Source organism: Panthera onca, chromosome B3, assembly GCF_046562875.1.
Source record: "Panthera onca isolate mPanOnc1 chromosome B3, mPanOnc1 haplotype 2, whole genome shotgun sequence".
Taxonomy (NCBI): Eukaryota; Metazoa; Chordata; class Mammalia; order Carnivora; family Felidae; genus Panthera; species Panthera onca.
In genome coordinates, this window is record NC_138344.1 from 125,732,153 (window position 1) to 125,751,395 (window position 19,243).

The following is a 19,243-nucleotide window of genomic DNA, read 5'->3' on the forward strand; positions in this document are numbered from 1 at the left end:
GGCAATGGATATTGGTGGTGGAAAACCCTCAGAAAAGGGGCCTCTGTTGGCTGAGAAGCAGCTATGTCCCAACTCAGAAATGATAAAGGGCTTTGTTAAGACAGACACAGGTATTTCAAATATTTTCTATAGCTCAACAGAATTTCACAGTGCATGCTGTACTCCAACAGCTAGGTAAAATTGAAGAGGGGTTGATATTCTGGATGAAAGTTGAAATGGGTCATGTTGCTTGAGTTCCTCCCGTTATGTAAATAATTCAGGGATTTTAACTGCTTAAGTATTTCAGGAAATACTTAAAATAACAAATAACAACTTTTGCTGACTGAAGGATATTTGTGATGAAATTAGTCTTCCTTTTAAGTTTTGGCTTTCTAAGCCTGATAAGGTCACTTCCACAAAGTTGTCCACTTTTTTTGAATTAGTTTCTCTCGATAATCACATAAATTGAGCTGCAAAGTCTTCACTCTTGAAAAATTACAAAATCTATAAAATGGGTTTTAAAAGAGCAGAATGGAAAGAAACCTATGCACAACAAAAACAGCCCCGAATGTTTATTTTCTCCTTGAAATATTCTTTGTGTTTTCAAAAAACCTTAATCCAGTTTATACTGCCTGATGGAGTTTTGGGGTGATGGTTGTGTCCAGAGCTGATGGCCAAGAAAGGATTCTTGAAGATGCCTTTGGTGCAAAAAGGTGGTTTTATTAAAGCACAGACACAGGACCTGTGGGCAGAAAGAGCTGCACTGGGGTTGACAGGTAACTGATTATAGACCCTCAGGTTGGGAGGGGGTTAGGGATAGAGTAAGTGTCTAAGGTATTTTGGAAGCAAGGTTTCCAGGACCTTGAGGGGCTAGCTGGTGTTAGGAAACACCATTTATTACTGTTTAGTAAAACCTCAGTCGTGAGACCCTTCAGATGTATATCAGGGGGCCATAAGCTCAGAGTATGATTACTAGCATATACCTTGGGGGAATTGAGATAAAGGAAGTTTCCAAAGGAATTTTTATATGTTAAAGTAGACTTAGAGGATCCTGGGGAGTCAGGATAATGTTAAGCCAAGATTCCTTTTGGCCCCTAGCAAAGTGTCATCATCCAGGCAGCTGAGCTCCTAGAGGGAGATAACTCTGCCTGTTTCAAGGACTTGTCAGTGGGCTGTAGGCAGTAAAGGAACTTAATTTTTCATTTGCCTTTGTTTTCCACATCACCATGGCAAGCACTTAAACCCCTTACATCTTGATGAGGGTGATATTAGGGCTCCAGGGCATAGAGTCTATAGGTTTCTGGAGATTAGATTAAGGATAAGATTACCTTTTTCTTGCAGTTTACTAAATTACCCATGAACTGAAGGAGACTCCTGTCCTGCGTGACCGTGATCTCTCAGTCAGCCATTCACTTTCTTTCCTTTCCCCTGTTCTTGGGCAGCCAGGAGTGTCTGAGGAACATCATACATATCCCACGTGGGGTTGGGGTGGGGGGGTTGCCGTTAGCCTGTACTTTGCCCTCAGCTTGCCCCATGTTCTGTCATCACTCCCCTCACCCTTTTTGCTAAGCATCTCAATCTAATAAACAAACATCTCATTTTAGGATAACACCAAATCTCTAAGCTTCTCTTAAGTTCACACTGCACTTTCTGGGTTAATAAAATTATCTTTCTCATTTACATATTTTTAAAAAGCTAAGCATTTTAATAAATGCTCTTGTGAAAAAGAATAAAGGTACCTAAAAGTATTAGCAACTCTATAAGTTAAAAACCAATGAGACCATCAGAAGGAAATCCAAACAAGTCTTTTATTTGAATAGCATTTCAGTGTTTACAAGCACTTTTTATACATTTCAAGCCACTTCCTTTATGACAAGCAATAAAGAATAAAACAATGGGGCCCATCACCTACCCTGCCAATTGGTACATTGTGTTAGAAGATTGAAAAAATGGATTGATATTTCATATTTAAAAGGTTGACAGTTATTTTACAGGAGAATTGGCAACCTGTATTTTGTGATACCATAATCTGGGAAAACAATCTGGTTATCCAAACTGAAGGAATAATGTATCATTAAAATGGGAGTAAGAGAGCTAGTGAGATAATTCACACCCTAGATTTGCTTCTTTTGGAGCCTGGATGTTTATGAGAGAGAGGGGAAAAAAAAAAGTTGCTGCCATAAGGTGACCTCTGTGAAGAAAGCAAAGTACCATGATTCTAAGGTGTGCCTACAATTATAAGGGACAAGTACCAGCATGAGCCCTAGGGCGGTGTTCTTAGTTCAGTCTGGAATTGGTGAACATTGATTAGATCTTGAACTAATTGGATGCAATTTGTAGTTCTTGATATGAAAAATAATCTATGACTTTGTTGTGTTAAGAGGTTTGCCAATTGATGGGGATGCCTGGGTGGCTCAGTGGGTTAAGCCTCTGGCTTCAGCTCAGGTGATAATCTTGTGCTTCATGAGTTCAAGCCCCGTGTCAGGCTCTGCTAACAACTCAGGGCCTGGAGCCTGCTTCAGATTCTGTGTCTCCATCTCTCTCTGCCCCTCCCCCACTCATGCGCGCGCTCTCTCTCTGAAAAAAGTAAATGAACATTAAAAATAAAAAAGGCTTGCCAATTGATGTTTCATGTCACTCTGAGGAGTCTGTTAACCATATGAAACATGGATATATCTCAGTTTAAGTGAAACTGAAGGGAAAACACACACACACACCAATCTGGGTTCTAGACTGATAAAGCCTAGGGTTCTAGGAGAATTTTGAATAAATAAATGCCATTTTTACTGATGTGTTTGGCTGTAAGTAGGTGTATGTGATTGTGATAAAGGCAAAGCGTAGGGGCATGAAATGCAACAGAGCTCGGTTGAATCACAGCTTGGTCTTTTATTATCTGCTCTAGATTATAAATTGTTATAAGGTATTACATGACCTTCTCTTCCATTCTTTTCCTCTTTCTTCTTCTCCTCAACTCTTTTCCTCTCTCTTCTTTCCCCACTTTTGTTTATATATAAAAGAAATATATGTAATATATGATTATATTATAATGTATCTTAGATATCCATCAGGAGTTTTATTTGTGGGAAAATTTTAGTTACAAATTTAATTTCTTGAATTGATTTAAGACTATAAAGGCTTACTATTTCTTCCTGAATCCACTTTAGTAATCTGTCTTCCAAACAATTTTTTTTGTATTTAAATTTTATAATTTACTGGCATAAAGTTATTTAAAACATTCCCTTATTTAACGTCTATAGGATCTGTAGCTTTGTCTATTCTTTCCCTATTGATATTAATGATAATTTGTGTTTTTTTAGTTTTCAAGTTTGCTCTTTATTTTACTTCCTTCTATCTTAATTTGCTCTAGTTTCCCCAATTTTGTGAGATGGAAATTTCAGTCATCGATTTAGAATATTTTTTTAAATATCTAAATTGAAAGTCATAAGTTTCCCTCTAAACACTGCATTAGCTGCATTCCACAAATTTTGATGTTATATTTTTAAACAATTTTATTTAGATATAATTGACAATAAATTATTTACATTTAAAGAGCATTTTATATATGTGTATGTGTATATATACAGTATATACATACACACACATACCAATAACACAGTGAAGGTACTGAACATATCCATCACTCCCAAGAATTATTACCTCATGACCATTTGCCCCTTTACAATTCCCCCATTGTTCTTCCTTTCCCCACACTCATGAAACCTGCTTTCTTCTACTGTAGATTACTCTGCATATTTTATAGTTTTATGTAAATGAATCATAAAGTACATACTCTTTTTAATCTGGCTTCTTTCACTCAGTGTAATTATTTTGATAATTTTGCTTGTCCTAACATATGTGAGTAGTTCATTCTATTTTTAAATTGTATCATTCTATGATGCAATACAATCATATTTGCCCACCCACCGTTTCATGGAAACTGTTTCTTTAAATTGTATCATTCGATGATACAATTCAGTTAAACTTACCCTCCCAGTCACCCTTTCATAGAAACTATTTCCAGTTTTTGGCTATTACAAATTAAGCTTGTGTGAACATTAGGTATACGTCTTTGTGTGTACCTATATTTTTCTTTTTTCTTGGGTAAATACCTAGAATTGAATGACTGAATTTTAAGCATGTGCTTAACCTTTTAAGAATTTACCATAATGTTTTCCAATTCACTTGTGGCGTTTAACATTCACTCCATTAGTGTTATGAATATCCATTTACCACACATCATTGTTAATGCTTTTACAGCTAGTCTTTCTAATTTTAGCTATTCTAATATTTTTGCAGTAGTATCTCATCATAGTTCTAATTGGCATTTTCCCATTTCGTAATGGCCAATGATGCTAAGCATCATTCCATGTACTTCTTTGCCATTGTCATATCTTACTTGTTGAGGTGTCTGCTTAAACTTTTTCAAGTTTAAATAATATTAAGTTTAAATAATATTTATTTAAATTTTATTTAAACTTAAATATTTATTTAAATAATAATAACTTTAAGTAATATTAAGTTTAAATAATATTTTCTCTTATATTTGCTTCTAGAATTTTAATGATTTGGGGTTTTATAGTAAGGTTTTTGATCCATTTGAGTTAATATTTCTGTGTGATAAGGAGTGTGAATCAAAGTTCTTTTTCTATTTTCTTTCTTTCTTTCTTTCTTCTTTCTTTCTTTCTTTCTTCTTTCTTTCTTTCTTTCTTTCTTTCTTTCTTTCTTTCTTTCTGCATGTGGCTATCCATTATTCTAATAATATTTAAAAAAACCTATTTTATCTCCACTGAATTGCCTTTGAATTTGTGCCAAAAATTAGTTGACAATATTTGTGAGTATTTATTTCTAGGCCCCAATTGTTAAATGCTTATATCACATTGGCTTGATATTGGAACTTTATAATACATCTGAAATTCAGGTAGTATTAGCTCTCAAACTTTGTTTTTATTTTTAAAGTTGCTCTGTGTATTCTAGATTATTTGCATTTCAATAGAACTTTAGACTTAATTTCTTAATTTCTGTAAAAAAAAGGGGGGAGGGAACTTACTGGAGTTTTGACTGAGGTTATCATCGACTCTATAGAATAATTTGGATAGAACTGACATCATACTAAAATTAAGTTTCCTGACCTAAGAACAAGATATGTCTATTTATTGGGTTTGTTTCTTTCGGCACTACTTTATAGTTTTCAGTGGACAAATCTTGAATATATTTTGTCAGAAAAATCCCTAAGTATTTGCTATATTTATGCTATTTTAAATCATTGCTTTTTTAAATTAAAATCTTATTTTGCAATTATTTGCTGCTAGTTTAGAGATATACCGTTGATATTGTATATTTATCTTGTTTCCTTGCTAAATTTGCTTGTTACTTCTAGTAGCTTCTTTGTAGTTTCTTAAAACTTTCTATGTAGTCAATTATATCATCTGCAAGTAAATTCAAATTATTTTTTTCTTTATAATCTCAAAAGCTTCTATTTCTTTTTCTTGTGCTATTGCACTGACTAGAATCTATAGTACAATGTTAAATAAAAGTAGTGAAAGCAGAAATCCTTAACTTGTTTCTGATCTCAAAGAGAAGCATTCAGATTGAAATATGTTAGGCATAGGCTTTTTATCTGGACAAAGGCATTCTCTTTTATTCTTAGTTTCTGAGATTCTTTTCATCAGAAATACATTGGATTTGGTCAGATGCTTTTTTGCATCTACAGTAATTATCATTTTCCTTTTCAGTTTTAGTTGATTAATATTTTGTTTAGAATTTTTGCATCTATGTTCATATAGGATATGCACCTATGCTTTTTGTTCCTTTAATTTCTTTCCCTTGTTTTGGTATCAAGGTAATGCTGGAATCCTGAATGAGTTGGAAAGTATTTTCTTCAAATTCCAGAAAGTTTGTGTAACTTTTATTTTGTTTTAGTAGGCAATTGGCTGGGGTTAGTGCGTCAAATTTCTTTCTTAGGTGGCAGTTTTTATTCCATTTCATATCTTTTGTCTTGGAGCTACTTTTAGTCTGTTTTACAGATGTGTGATTCAGACGCCAGCCAAAGAGGTGGGTAGGTAGAATTGGGAATCTTCTGTCAGTGTCTTTAGCTTCTGGTATTCCTTCTCTATGACTAGTGGCCATGGTTTTCTCAGATTCAGTCTTCTATTTTCCCCCATCCAGAAACACTGCAGTACTATACTGCTCTAGATATTTTAGTGACTAAGACTGGTTCCAAGATAAAAAACCATGAAAATAGGAACTAATTTCTTATAGATCAGACACTCCAGTTATAGATTCTGTCTGAATATGTCTGTTTCTTCACTCACCAGTACCTCCTAGGCAAGTATGTTTTATATTATGTCCAGAACTTATAGATATCATAGACAGGGAGTATCATACAGTAGAATCTTTTTCAGCCACTACTGGATGCAGAGGTTTCTGAGCTTGCTTTTTTATTTTCTCTGACCTTCCCCTCAGTTTTCAACTCTCAGTTTTTTAGCCATTGTTACATTTAGTGGTTCTGCCTCTAACAACCTCATTGCCACTTCAGTTTGCTACCTCTAATTTGATGTGAGCTTAGAAACTAAAACTCTTGACGTGGTAGAATTTGTTCTAATGGAGAGTAGATTGTTTCAGAGACATCCTTATATCCATAAAGATTATGACCTTAATCACATAAATTTTGTGTAATACAGTTTGGTTGCTTTCAATTTTTATTTAATCACGTCCAGGTTTTTATTTTTGAAAATTTTTTTAAATTAGAAACTCTCGTTAAATTACATTGAAAAAGCAAGATGCTTGTGTTATACATGTATAGACCCTCCCATAGATTGACCAACATACTTTTCATGTGTGTGTGTGTTTATCTACTTTTGAAAAAGAGGTGGGGGAAGGAAGGGGCAGAGAGAAGGGGACAGAGGATGGGAAGCAGGCTCTGTGCTGACAGCAGACAACCCGATGTGGGGCTCGAACTCAAGTTTAACTGACTGAGCTACCCAGGCACCCCTAGATTTACCAACATGCTTTTAAAAATTTGAGCCAATTTACCCAGAATACTTCAATTAAATTTCAAAGTCCCATGGATTTATACTTTCTAATTAGAAAAAGAACATAATGATTTATACATATTGGTTAGGCTGAGTTTGTAGGTTTTTGAAAACTAAAATTCTTTTTCAACTATTGATAACCCAAGGTGGGTTTTTATTCAGGATTTATTGCTAATTTTGCAACAATACTTTTTATAAAATGAAGTATTTGTTATTTGCTTTTTTTTTTTTTACAGTTATCTCTAGGATGCCCTTGTAAGTGAATGACTTAATAGGTTTTATACTTGAGCATATCACATAATATACACTAGAAGTGCTGATTCTATTCTTTGAATCGGTATAGGCTTACGTTATTAAAACTTTGCTCAGTTTCTCAATTTTTCTGTTCATATTTGATTTCAGAACATTCTGTATTTTTTTCCAACTGAGCTAAATGGAAGGTTATGGATTTATCAGTACTCTATGCACTTTTGAACTTTGACACCTGATCCTAAGAAATAAATATTCTTTCTGTTCCCATGCATAAGAGCGTATTGTTTGGTAAATGTTTTTATTTCAGTCCCATCTAGGAAACTGATCCATGTGGATGAAATAAGTTAATATCTCCATTCAACCGCGCATGTTTTTATATTTCTCAAGCCAGTTATTTTCCACTCTGCCTAATCAGGCTAAATATGAAAAGTGGAGAGGCCAAATCTCCATGTCCCCTTTGGATTCCCATTAGTTAGTTGGATGTGACTCAAATAAGAAAATTTTTATTTCTTTAGCTGGTCTCAGAAATAAATGGCCCCTACAGACCAAACAAAAAAAAATGTATTTGGAATATGAAAATACATGCAGTCAAGTTTTGATTGAGTTAAAGGGATCTTCTTTCACACATTAGGATGTAACATTGTTATCAAAGCAATAACTAACAGAACTAGGAGAAATTACATGTGGCTAAAGTGAGTGAGAGCCATCCTATAATCCTCAAATGGATTAGAAAGATTATGGCAGGAAAATTGTTTAAGGGTGACCTAAGAGAATCGAAGTACTAGCAATAAATGTAAACTTAAAGAAAATGGAGAATATTACAGAAGTCTCTAAATGACTGTCTCCAGTGAGAAATAATTAGGAGCCTTGGGCGGAAAGATTTCAAGAAGCATATTCTCCTCCAGATGCCAGACAAACTTTTCTAATAGGGCTGAGCATCTTTACTTCTTATTTCCAAGTCATTACAATAATTAGGATAGGCTCTAGTGATGACTGTGGATATTTACAGGGGGACACCGTAAACCATGAACCAGTGGTTCATGACCTCTGACCCATATAAGTTGTGGCAAAGCTATTAAAGGATTGCAAGTTATAGTCACTAGCAACTGAGATCAAAAATCAGATATGTGGCTTACATAGGAACAATGCCTGCCAGACCTATCAAGGCTTGTAAGCCATCTGTTTGTTTTTGCTTTGTTTAGTTTTTTTGGCATGGCTATTCTTAGAAGACATTAAGCAAAATGAAAATACACATTATATATGTAAGATGGTGAGTGTACAAGACAATCTCAGAGGGAGGAAAGGAACTGAAGGGTTGAGTGAACACAGGAACTTTTGGAGGATGGATGGCAACCTAAGCATCTGAGTGGGAAGATGTAATGGCTTTCTGGTCAATCCAGAAAAGGAGGGGAAATGGTGGCAAGTACAAAATCACAAGTTAATCTTCTCTCCATGGAATTGGCAAACATTGCAAAAGCTGATTGAGCTGCAGCTTATGATGGCAAGACTCCTGTAATCTTGGAAGATGAAAACCTTAGCTGATTGTAACATAAGAAAGGGCTGGTGGCAGAAAATCAGCACAGGGGGCAGTGTTTCAGAGAGATGTTCTATCGGCTGTCAGGATTCAGGTAGCATTCATGTTAGTGAAGGGAAGGAATTACATACCCTGGTGGAGTCAGTATAGGCCATCGGTAAGATCAACATTCACACATTTCATGGAATTCTGTTACAAAACAGCACACATATTCAAGTTGCTCTTGTGGGTAAGGTAAATGGATTTTATAGATATTTAAAGTACACATTTCAATGTTTTATATATGTGTGTATAGATTGTATATAGACTTATTTTTTAGCTAAAATTCTTTAAGTTTATTTACTTATTTTGAAAGAGAGAGAGAATGGGGAGGAGGAGCATAGAGAGAGGAAGAAAGAGAATCTCAAGCAAGCTCCGTACTGCCAGAGGGAGTCCCACACGGGGTTCGATATCATAGTTTATGAGATCATGACCTGAGCTGAAATCGAGTCAGAAGCTTAACTGACTGAGCCATTTAGGCGCCCCTTAGTAAAATTCTTAATATTGTTGCATGAGATAGTTTTTCTCCCATCTTTTAAGGATTTTGTTTCTGGAAGAGGGAGAAGACTATATACAAATATCCCATAAATGAATTTACGTGGAGAAATTCTTGAAAGATTGTATGAATTGTGGCATCACCTATACTATTTTGTACCTAAAAAGCAAGTGTAATATTCTGAGACTTGAGTATTATTTAAAAAAACAAAAACAAACAAACAAAAAAAGAGGTTGAAATAAAAGGAGGAAGGTGTTTGGAATTGGCAGAAAATTGTCATTAAGGGCAGGACAACCCACTGTCAGGCACAATGTCCAGAGGGCAGGACAGGTATAATGTTGATTATACCAGAATCTGAGTCATCTCAGCAGAGTCCTGCAAGGTGGGCAGTGTGCAGACATGGGAAACAGATCCTATAGAATCAGGAATGGGGGTGATGACTTGGGTGAGTTCTTTCCACATGTAACCGGTCCCTGGGCTCTGGACCAGGGTATTACCAAGTATGTACCAGGTACTTGGTACCAAGTACAGTACCAAGTACCAGGTTCATTGTGACTAGAACTTTGTTTTAGAGATGGAATGGAACTTTAGAGGTTCCAGGCTCTGGATTGGAGGAGTCCTATTTTTAAATAGCACCTATTCCACACCTGAGAGTGTCAGAAAAGTAGAGCAAAGCCAAAAAGTCCATCTATGCAGAACTGTAGATGGAAATGAAAGTGTGGAGCAGAGAATTAGATAGGCCTCAACACAAAGAAGTCCAAGTTCACTTAGCTTTTGTTTCTTCCACTCTGGACATACATATACCCAGCATAGCAGTTATGCTCTTATATTGCAAGATGCCATTGCATTCTGATGCAGATATAGTCTTGACATATCCGAATTACTTTCCCCAGTCATACTTTCATACTTCATTTATATAATTCACCACCACTATTCACTGTTTTGAATTTTTTCTTTATATACAATTTTGTCATTGTTGTTTGTTGATTTGTTTATTGCTTTTAAGGAAAAAGTGCCAACTGTTCTTCATAGAGGCAAAGACAGAGGTCTCTTTGGGGGAGGTCTTAATTGTTCTAGAAATGTAGCCCTTTGGTTATTTTCAAATGCAGTGACTAAGCATTTATTGCCCTAGGAAATGAATTGATAGGACTTTATATGCTTTATTCTTAGCTTTGTTTCTTCTTACTCTTGTTTTCTTTTTACTTTTTTCTTGATCCAATTAATAATGTTATGTCACCTAAACTCCCAAGGCTGTGATAATTACTGATCATACTATAAGATGAAATGATGCCCATGTGCTTATGGCTATTTGGGAATGAAAAATTAAAAGAAAGTTTGAAACATTTATATGTTAAATATCTACACGCTAATAAAATTCAACATACTAAGGATAATTTTCTTATTAGATACATTTATTATGTATACCTGATAGGCAAGAACAACCCTCAAAAGCCTCTCCATCTGTATAATCACCTCCCTTTTGAGTGCGAGTGGAATCCATGAAAATGATAGTATCACTCCAAAGATTATTTTAAGTCATATGGCACAAGGGAGATATCTGGGTAGGCCTGATTTAGTTACACGAGCCTTTAAAATGTAGAGATTTTGTTTGTAGCAGGTGATAGGAAGGGAAGACAGAGAGATTCAAAGCATAGGATTCTGCATATCATAGCTAGCTTGTGCATAAAAGGGGCCCACATGACAAAATATGTAGGGGACCTATAGAAGCTCAAAGTGACTCCCTGCTGATAGGCAGCAAGAAAATGAAGACCCATCAGTCTTACTGATGCAACGTTGCTGACAACAACCTCAATGAGCTTGGAAGAAGATTCCTCCCAAGATCTTGGGTGTCAGAGCTTGGCCTGACTCACACCTTGATTTTGGCCTGTGAGACCATAAACAAAGAGCCTAGTAAGACCCACCTGAATTTGTGACCCACAAAAAGTACAAGACAACAAGTGGGTATTGTTTTAAGCCCCTAAGATTGTGGTAACCAGTTAGAAAGCAATAGAAAGCTGTTAGAGTCTGCTATATGCTCTATGTGAAATGTTGAAAACACAGATAAAGAGAACACTGTCACTTCTTTTGAGATGTTTACAGCAGAGTAAACAAGACAACTGCATAAACACCAAATATAGTAAGAATGTATTGAACACCATTATAGAAGTCTGCTATAAAATACTATGGAAATGAAAATATGTGGTACAAATTCTGTCTAGGGAAATCAGGAGAGACTTTTCAAGAGACTGTGATTGTTAGGTTCTATAATGAAAAAATAATATGTAACAGAGATAAACAATATTACCAGGCAAAAAGACACAAATTCTTTATGCATGAATATTCACAACCTTGCAAAAATTGTGAAGGCACAAAGAAGGTCAGTTTCAATTTTATGAGAAATTAACTGGTACGAGTGTGAGTGTACCTTGGTGTTTGGAGAAACAGTTCCGTCTCAGAATATCCATTTTATCATATTGCAGAGGGAATTCATCCAAGCATGTTCTGATTAAGCAGTACTGATCATCAATGAGTAACTTAATTGAATTTCTATGATGTATTTAATGGCTTCACTAGCTCAGGAAAGTTAAGTTTTAAGCCTTGAAAACTGCTCTGTGAGGTAAGATTAGATTCAGCTGGGGGTGACTCAAACCTCAAATAATAATAACTCAAAGCCTCAAATAAGGAAGACATTTATTTCTCTGTGAAAGTCTTGAGATGGGCAGCTGGGTGGGAGTGATCATTGTGGCTTCATGTGTCAGGGATCTGGGCTTCTGTGGCTCTGAAGCATGTGTGCTTTATATTTCCAAGGTTGTCTAAAGATCCATTTGTCTTTAAGAATTCCAGGATTTATATTATATTCTATCCAGTGGGAAAGAGTGAGGATGATTATGGTAACCCTCCTTTCACATTTCAGTAAAGTTATTACCAAGAAATTACACATATCACTTCCATTTATAAGTTCTTGCTCAGATCTTTTTCACAAAGTCATTAGCTGCAAGGAAAGCTAGAAAATTTAGTTCTATTTTACATGGCCATATGCACTACTAAAAGTCATAGATTCTATTACCGTGTGTGATAGAAGTTATGTACCTCGTATAGGTAACAACTAAAAATAAGCACCCATATATTTTCTTTAAGTTTTACATTTAAGGTTACTTAGGAAAAGCTGAGTTATTTTTAACATAATAGTTGTGTTTTTAATATGCTATCACAACACCATTCCTCAAAGTTCTTAACTTAAAGTGATAATGACTTCAAGTCATTTAGCAATGAAATTGGAAGTAAGTATAGATGTACAAAAAACTGCACTTTAAAATAGACTAATTGATAGTTATTCATTTTTAAAAAGAGAGCATAACAGATACAATTTTCTGGGATATATAGTGTTATTTCTTCACCTTTAAGCACTGGACATTCAGAAAAACCAAAGTCTTAATAAGGTGCATTAGTCACATAATAATTAGAGCACATGTTATTAAGCCTCTGGACAAGAATTTATAAACAGTTTATATAGCTTATAGAAAAAAATGAATTTAGCAAATCTAACTTGGCTGAAGATAGCAAAGACCCTTTCATGGGAACTTGAGTGAACATGATATATAAACAAGTAGATTTTTTCAGGTAATCTTTCTCTCTTTCTTCTTTCTTTCTTTCTCTTTCTTTCTCCTTCTTTCCTTCTTTCTTTCTTCTTAATCTGCAGAAAAGTTTTATTTCTTTAAGGATAAACAATTAAATCACATCCAAGTCCTTAACTTAAAAACACAAACCAAAGTAGCCATTATTCCTTATTTGGAACTTGCAGACTGTAAGAGTGTATGTCACTAAATAGCAGCCTAGATGAGTGTTGATCATGTCTTCCCCAGAAAAGAAGTGAGTTAGAAGTAAAAGTTACCCCATCATGGTCTTGAATATAGCACCTTCAGAACCATACTAGAAGTGAAAATCAGCAGTTTAATAGTCACTGGAGGGAGCAGAATGGATTTGGAGCCCCTCAAAAAGCTTCATCCTCAGAGAATTGTTACTACTTGATCTGTTTGGCAGTTTCCTGGTCTTATCTTTATTTGCGGAGTCTGTCTTTATCAACCTGACTCAGAGCTCATTCAATGAGGAAAGCTCTATCCCCAGGACATTCGACACACACACACACACACACACACACACACACACACACACATACACAATCAGTGGCAAATGTTTAATACTGTATGTAGATGCCTGAAGTGGCCAAGGTAATTGAGGCAATTAAAATGGGCAAAATCTTTAAAAGAAAATCTGGGGAATGAGAAACCAAATGCAGAAGTTGATGGAATTGCATTAAAACAAATATGGCTCAACAATATGCTGTCTATAAATTCACACTTTGAGTACAAAAAGAGACTGAAAATACAAGGATGGAAAAATATATACTACACAAGTAGTAAACAAAATAGAACAAAAGTGGCTTACTAATATTAGATAAAAAGACTTTAAGGTAAAAATTATTCTTGGAGATAAAAAATGACATTTATAATGACAAAAGGGAAAATCCATCAGGGAGACATATCATAAATATATATGCACCTAACAATGAAGCCCCAGAATACATGAAGCAAAAAGTGACAAAATTGAAGGGAAAATAGACAATTCAACAATAATAGTTGTAGAATTCAATGTCCTATTCCCAACAATTGGTAGAACAACCAGACAGACGACCACAAGGAAATACGAGATGTGAACAACACTACAAGACAATTAGATTTAACAAACATACATAGAACACTCCATCCAACAACAGAATACACATTCTTCTCAAGTGCACATGGAATATTCTCCAGGGTAAACCATATATTATGCCAAAGAGCAAGCCAGAATAAATTTAAAAGTTATGAAATCATACAAAGTGTGTTCTCTGACCACAGTGGGCTGAATTTAAAAATTAAAAATAAAAATATTTTTTTAAATTCACAAGTGTGTAGAAATTAACACACTTCTAAATAACCTAAATAACAATGGGTGAAAGAGAAATGTATGTAAAGAGTAAACAGAAAATACTTTGAGATGAAAGAAAATGATAATACAAGATATCAAAATTTATGCAATGCAGCTAAAACAGCACTCAGAGGGAGATTTATAGCTGTAATGCTTACATTAAAAAGTTATACTCAAATCAGTGACATAACGTCAAGAAACTAGAAAAAATAGAAGCTAAACCCAAAGAAAAAAGAATGAAAGAAATAATAAAGTTAGAGTGGAAATAAATGAAGTAGAGAAGAGAAAAAAGTCAACAAAACACAAATGTATTTCTTTAAAAAGATAAAATTGGCAAGCCTAGATTGACCATGAAAAAAACCGCAGAAGATTCAAGTTACTAAAATCAGGAATTAAAAAGAAAACATCATTATTGACCTTACAGAAATAAATATAATTCTAAGAGAACACTATGAACAAATGGATACCGACAAGTTAGGTAATTTAGATGAAGGGACAAAACCCCAGAAGAACACAAATTGCTAAAACTTAAGAAGAAATAGAAAATCTGAAAAGCACTAAAACAAATTTAATAATTAGTACATTAACACATTCCTACCAGAAAAAGTCTAGAATTCAATGATGAATTCTGTAAAATATTTAAAGAACAAATAATGGCAATCCTTCATAAACTCTTCCAAAAAATACTGGAGAGCAGTTACTTTGATACCCATACCACAGACATTACAGGAAGAAGAAAACTAAAGACCAATATCCTTTACAAATAAGCACAATATCCTCAACAAAATGCAGCAAACTGAATCCTGCAACATACAAAAAGGATTATATACAATGACCAAGTGGAATTTATCCAAGGGATGCTAGATTGTTTTAACATGTGAAAAACCAGTCAGCATAATATACCGTATTAATTGAGTAAAGGACACAAACTCCATGGTAATCTTACTGGATATAGAAAAATGATTTGACAAAATCAAACAATCTTGCATGAAATAAAACACCCAGTGACCTAATAGTAGAAGATAACTTGCAGGAAAACCCATAGCTAACATCATACTTAGTGGTGAAAGACTATTTTCTCTGCCCAAGAACAGAAACAAGACAAGATGCCTGCTCTCACTACTTGTATTTAACATTCCACTGGATATTCTAACCAGGGCAATTAGACAAGAAAAAGAAATAAATGACATACAGATTGGAAATGGAGAATTGAAACTATCTCTATATCAGATGCCAATTAGGTGAAAGAAAGAAGAAAGAAAGAAAGAAAGAAAGAAAGAAAGAAAGAAAGAAAAGAAAAAAAGAAAAGAAAGAAAGAAAAGAAAAGAAAAAAGAAAAAGAAAAGACATCTAGATTGGAAATGAAGAAGTTAAAATTACCTCTATTATCAAAAGATGATTTTGTATATAGAAAATCAAGAATCCATGAAAAATTACCAGAATTAATAAAAAATTTCATCAAGATTTCAGGATACAAGATCAATATACAAATATATATAGTATTTCTATACACTAGCCGTGAACATTCTGAAAATGAAACTAAGAAAACAATTCAATTTATCACAGCATCAAATGGGATAAATTAAACAGAAGTATGTAGAACTTTTACATTAAAATCAATAAAACATTTTTAAATTTATTCATTTTGAGAGAGAGAGAGAAAGAGAGAGAGAAAGGGGTGGGGCCCAGAGAGAGAGGGAGAAAGAGGATTCTAAGGCTCTGCACTGTCAGCACAGAGCCCAACTCAGGGTTCGATCTCACAAACCATGAGATCATGACCTGAACGGAGATCAAGAGTTGGATGCTTAACCAACTGAGCACCCACGTGCCTCCATAAAACATTATTGAATTACATTTAAAAAGAAACAAATGGATGGAAACACATTCCATATTCATGAAGTAGAAGATAAGATCTTAAAAGATGACATTATTCCCCAAATTGATCTACAGATTAAAAGCACTGTTTTTTGCAGAATTTGAAAAGCTGATCTTGGAATTCATATGGAAATGCAAGGGGCACAAATAGATTTAATGAGTAACACAACAATAATTTATAAATAGAAACGATCATATTTTGGAGAATTCTCCTTTACCCTGACCCTTCTCCAATTTGAGGTTGAGTCTATAGCTCAAGGAAGAATAAACATAAAATGGCCATGCTCTCCCTCCCTTTCCTACTGAATACAAACTATGGGTTTGGTTCAGCGACAAAAAAGCAAGTGCCTGGAATAAAGTAGAACAGAAATATTTTAAATTAGGACCCAAGGGCCACTGTAGTGTGTTTACAAAACTTCTGCCCCATGAGGTCTCGCTGAGATGAATTGACATGCCCTTCTCAACATGGGAGAATGCAGCATAGTATTTTGATTTTTAAAACGTCTCTTCATGCTCTGCAGTTCCTCTTAGCAGCCCAGTGGGAGAAATGCAGGCTGCTACCTCTGAATTTAACCGACAGAAATGAATAATGCTCATTCAGAAAAATGACCTGCATTTTGTCAGATGCCATGCTCTGCACAGCCTCCTCTCCATGGGACAGCCAGACAGCGTTCAGTGCCATGGTGCACAAGGTTAGCAGCTGGAAAAGAAATCATGGCAAGCCAAGGGTGAGTTGCAATCCAGTAAGGAGAGATGGATGTAAAGATTCCCAGTCCTAGAAAAACATAAGGGAAACAAATACTCTAATAGGCACTGATTGATGCCATTCATTATAGGTCAGTTTCTGAGGCTAGCATCTGTCTTTATCTTTATACTCCTGGTTGTTAAAGCCAGATGTGGCTTAGGTGTGGATAAGAGAAGTTGCCGTGGTTAAGAGTTATGGGCTTTGAGGAAGACAAACCTAGGCTTGGATCCTACCTCTGGAACTTGAAGAGGCAAAGTGACATGGCCAAGATCCCACAGTTACTATGATATAGTTTCACCAACTGCAAGATGCTGAAAACTATTAATAGAGTTTTCTTCATAGGATTGCTGTAAAGATTAAATTATCTAAAGCAGATAATGTGTTTTTTATCATAAGTAACAAGTTTTAATATTGGCTTTTATTAAACATGAAGCTGATTTTTACCGTATATCATTATTTTAGCCAGCCTTCACAGATTTCTGGACTCTTGAACCCCATTCTGTTAACCAAATATGAGATTGGTTGGCAGAGCTGTGAAGAATTATTCCCCAGAAGTTATCCCAGACTTGGACTATGACTACCATTCCAAGCCCATATTTTAATTTTTATGGGAAATTGATTTTAATGGGTTATACAGGATGAAAGGATAGGAGAGTCTCATGGTTACTAAATTCAAAGAAAATGCACATCCTCAACTAGAAAGGAGAATAACAATATTAAGACTATTCTGACATATGGATCTCGTAAGAAGGTCAAATGACTGTGTGTGCTTTGGGGATGGGGGTGGTTAAGCACTCAGAAAGGGTTGGCAGTGCTTATTATATATTATTTGTGTTTTTTAATGTTTATTTATTTATTTTTGAGACAGAGAGAGAGAGACAGAAAGAGGGAGGGAGGGGCAGAGAGAGAGGGAGACAGAGAATCCTCAGCAGGCTCCACACTGTCAGCACAGAGCCGGATGTGGGGCTGTATCTCATGAACCGGGAGATCATGACGTGAGCAGACATAAGAGTTGGTGCTTAACTGACTAAGCCACCCAGGAGCCCCTTATTTGTTTTTTTTTTTTAAAGATACAACAGTAGAAACCAAGGTTTATGAGTGGCCGTCAGCAGGTTAGAGCTTGTGGGAAAGATGGAGTGTCCCACGTTGGGCAACGTGGAGGCTAAGGACAGTGGAGGGGCCAGGCAATATGACAGCTCCCTAGCATCAAGAAGGAAGAACAGGATGGGGTGCACTTAGACTGCTAGAGGACATGCTTCCTGTGGGAAGCAGTGTCCTGGGCCCAACCAGTGGGGAGGGAGCAATTGGAGCACATGATCCAGAAGAACCAGTGTCTCTTTATCAATACCCAATGTAAGGTTTGCTGTGCCTCACTCATTTCTGAGTCCCACAAGCTGACACACTATTAGGGCAAAAAACATGCCAACAAAGTTGGCAAAGAAGAGACACCTAGCAGTCTATGGAATGGAGACATTAAAGGGGGAAACAAAGAAGCTTGACTCAGATCAGAAAAGCAGCAGAAGCAAAGACAAGAACCAGTGCTGCCACATTTGTCACATGACCTTTTCCTCCCCTTTTCTGGCCCAGTCACATTACCTGGAGAAGACACCCAAAGAACTGAAAGTTGAAGCAGCAATCCACTAAGGTGGAAACCTTGCCTCAGAATAGAGACATAATAGACCCAGACAAGTTCTGCAGCTTCTGCCATGAGACATTCAATGACCTTGTCATGGCTTGAGGATGTTATGTGGGCAAGAAACACAGGAAAAAGGAAACCAGGTTCAAACTTATGGCATACTAAGAGCAGCTGGTAGACCCTGCTGTCACTAACTCATCAGCTGCAAGATGTATAAGATAGTGAACCAGTGGGCACCCCAGGTTAAATCAGCCATGAGTCAGCTTCCCATGACCATGGTCAGCCCTTGGCTTCTCTTCCTCCTTTCTTATACCTGGAGAATTCATGGGCCTAAGGCAGGAGTAAGCCACAGATAGCCTCTGATTGGTCCAGGCAAATCACCCTTTCTCTTCCCCTTTGGAATGGGCTCTATAGGGCAGGAAAAGGGAAAGGGGTGGATCTTAAGAAGACTTGGGAACTCACAGGATGGTTCTGGAGGTTCAAGAACTGGAGGATGTCTTTCCCCATACCCTAGCTCTTTTGGGCCATATGTCTTGAGACCCAGGCCTGTCTTTCCTTTGCAGGTCAGTTTTGAACCAGTCTGCAGTTAAAGAACTGAGTTCTCCCTGCACTCTAGGCAGATCCAGTGAAATCTGGAGCTTTCACACCAGACCTTGGCCTAGATGGGAAAGGAAAGAAGGAAGTGGCTG

At 35.9% G+C, this 19,243-nt stretch overlaps 1 pseudogene; it reads left to right on the forward strand.

The window, feature by feature from the left end:
- The first annotated feature begins 18,049 nt into the window (after positions 1-18,049).
- On the forward strand, positions 18,050-18,776 carry LOC132669787 (zinc finger protein 346 pseudogene; annotated as a pseudogene).
- The last annotated feature ends 467 nt before the right edge of the window (positions 18,777-19,243 follow it).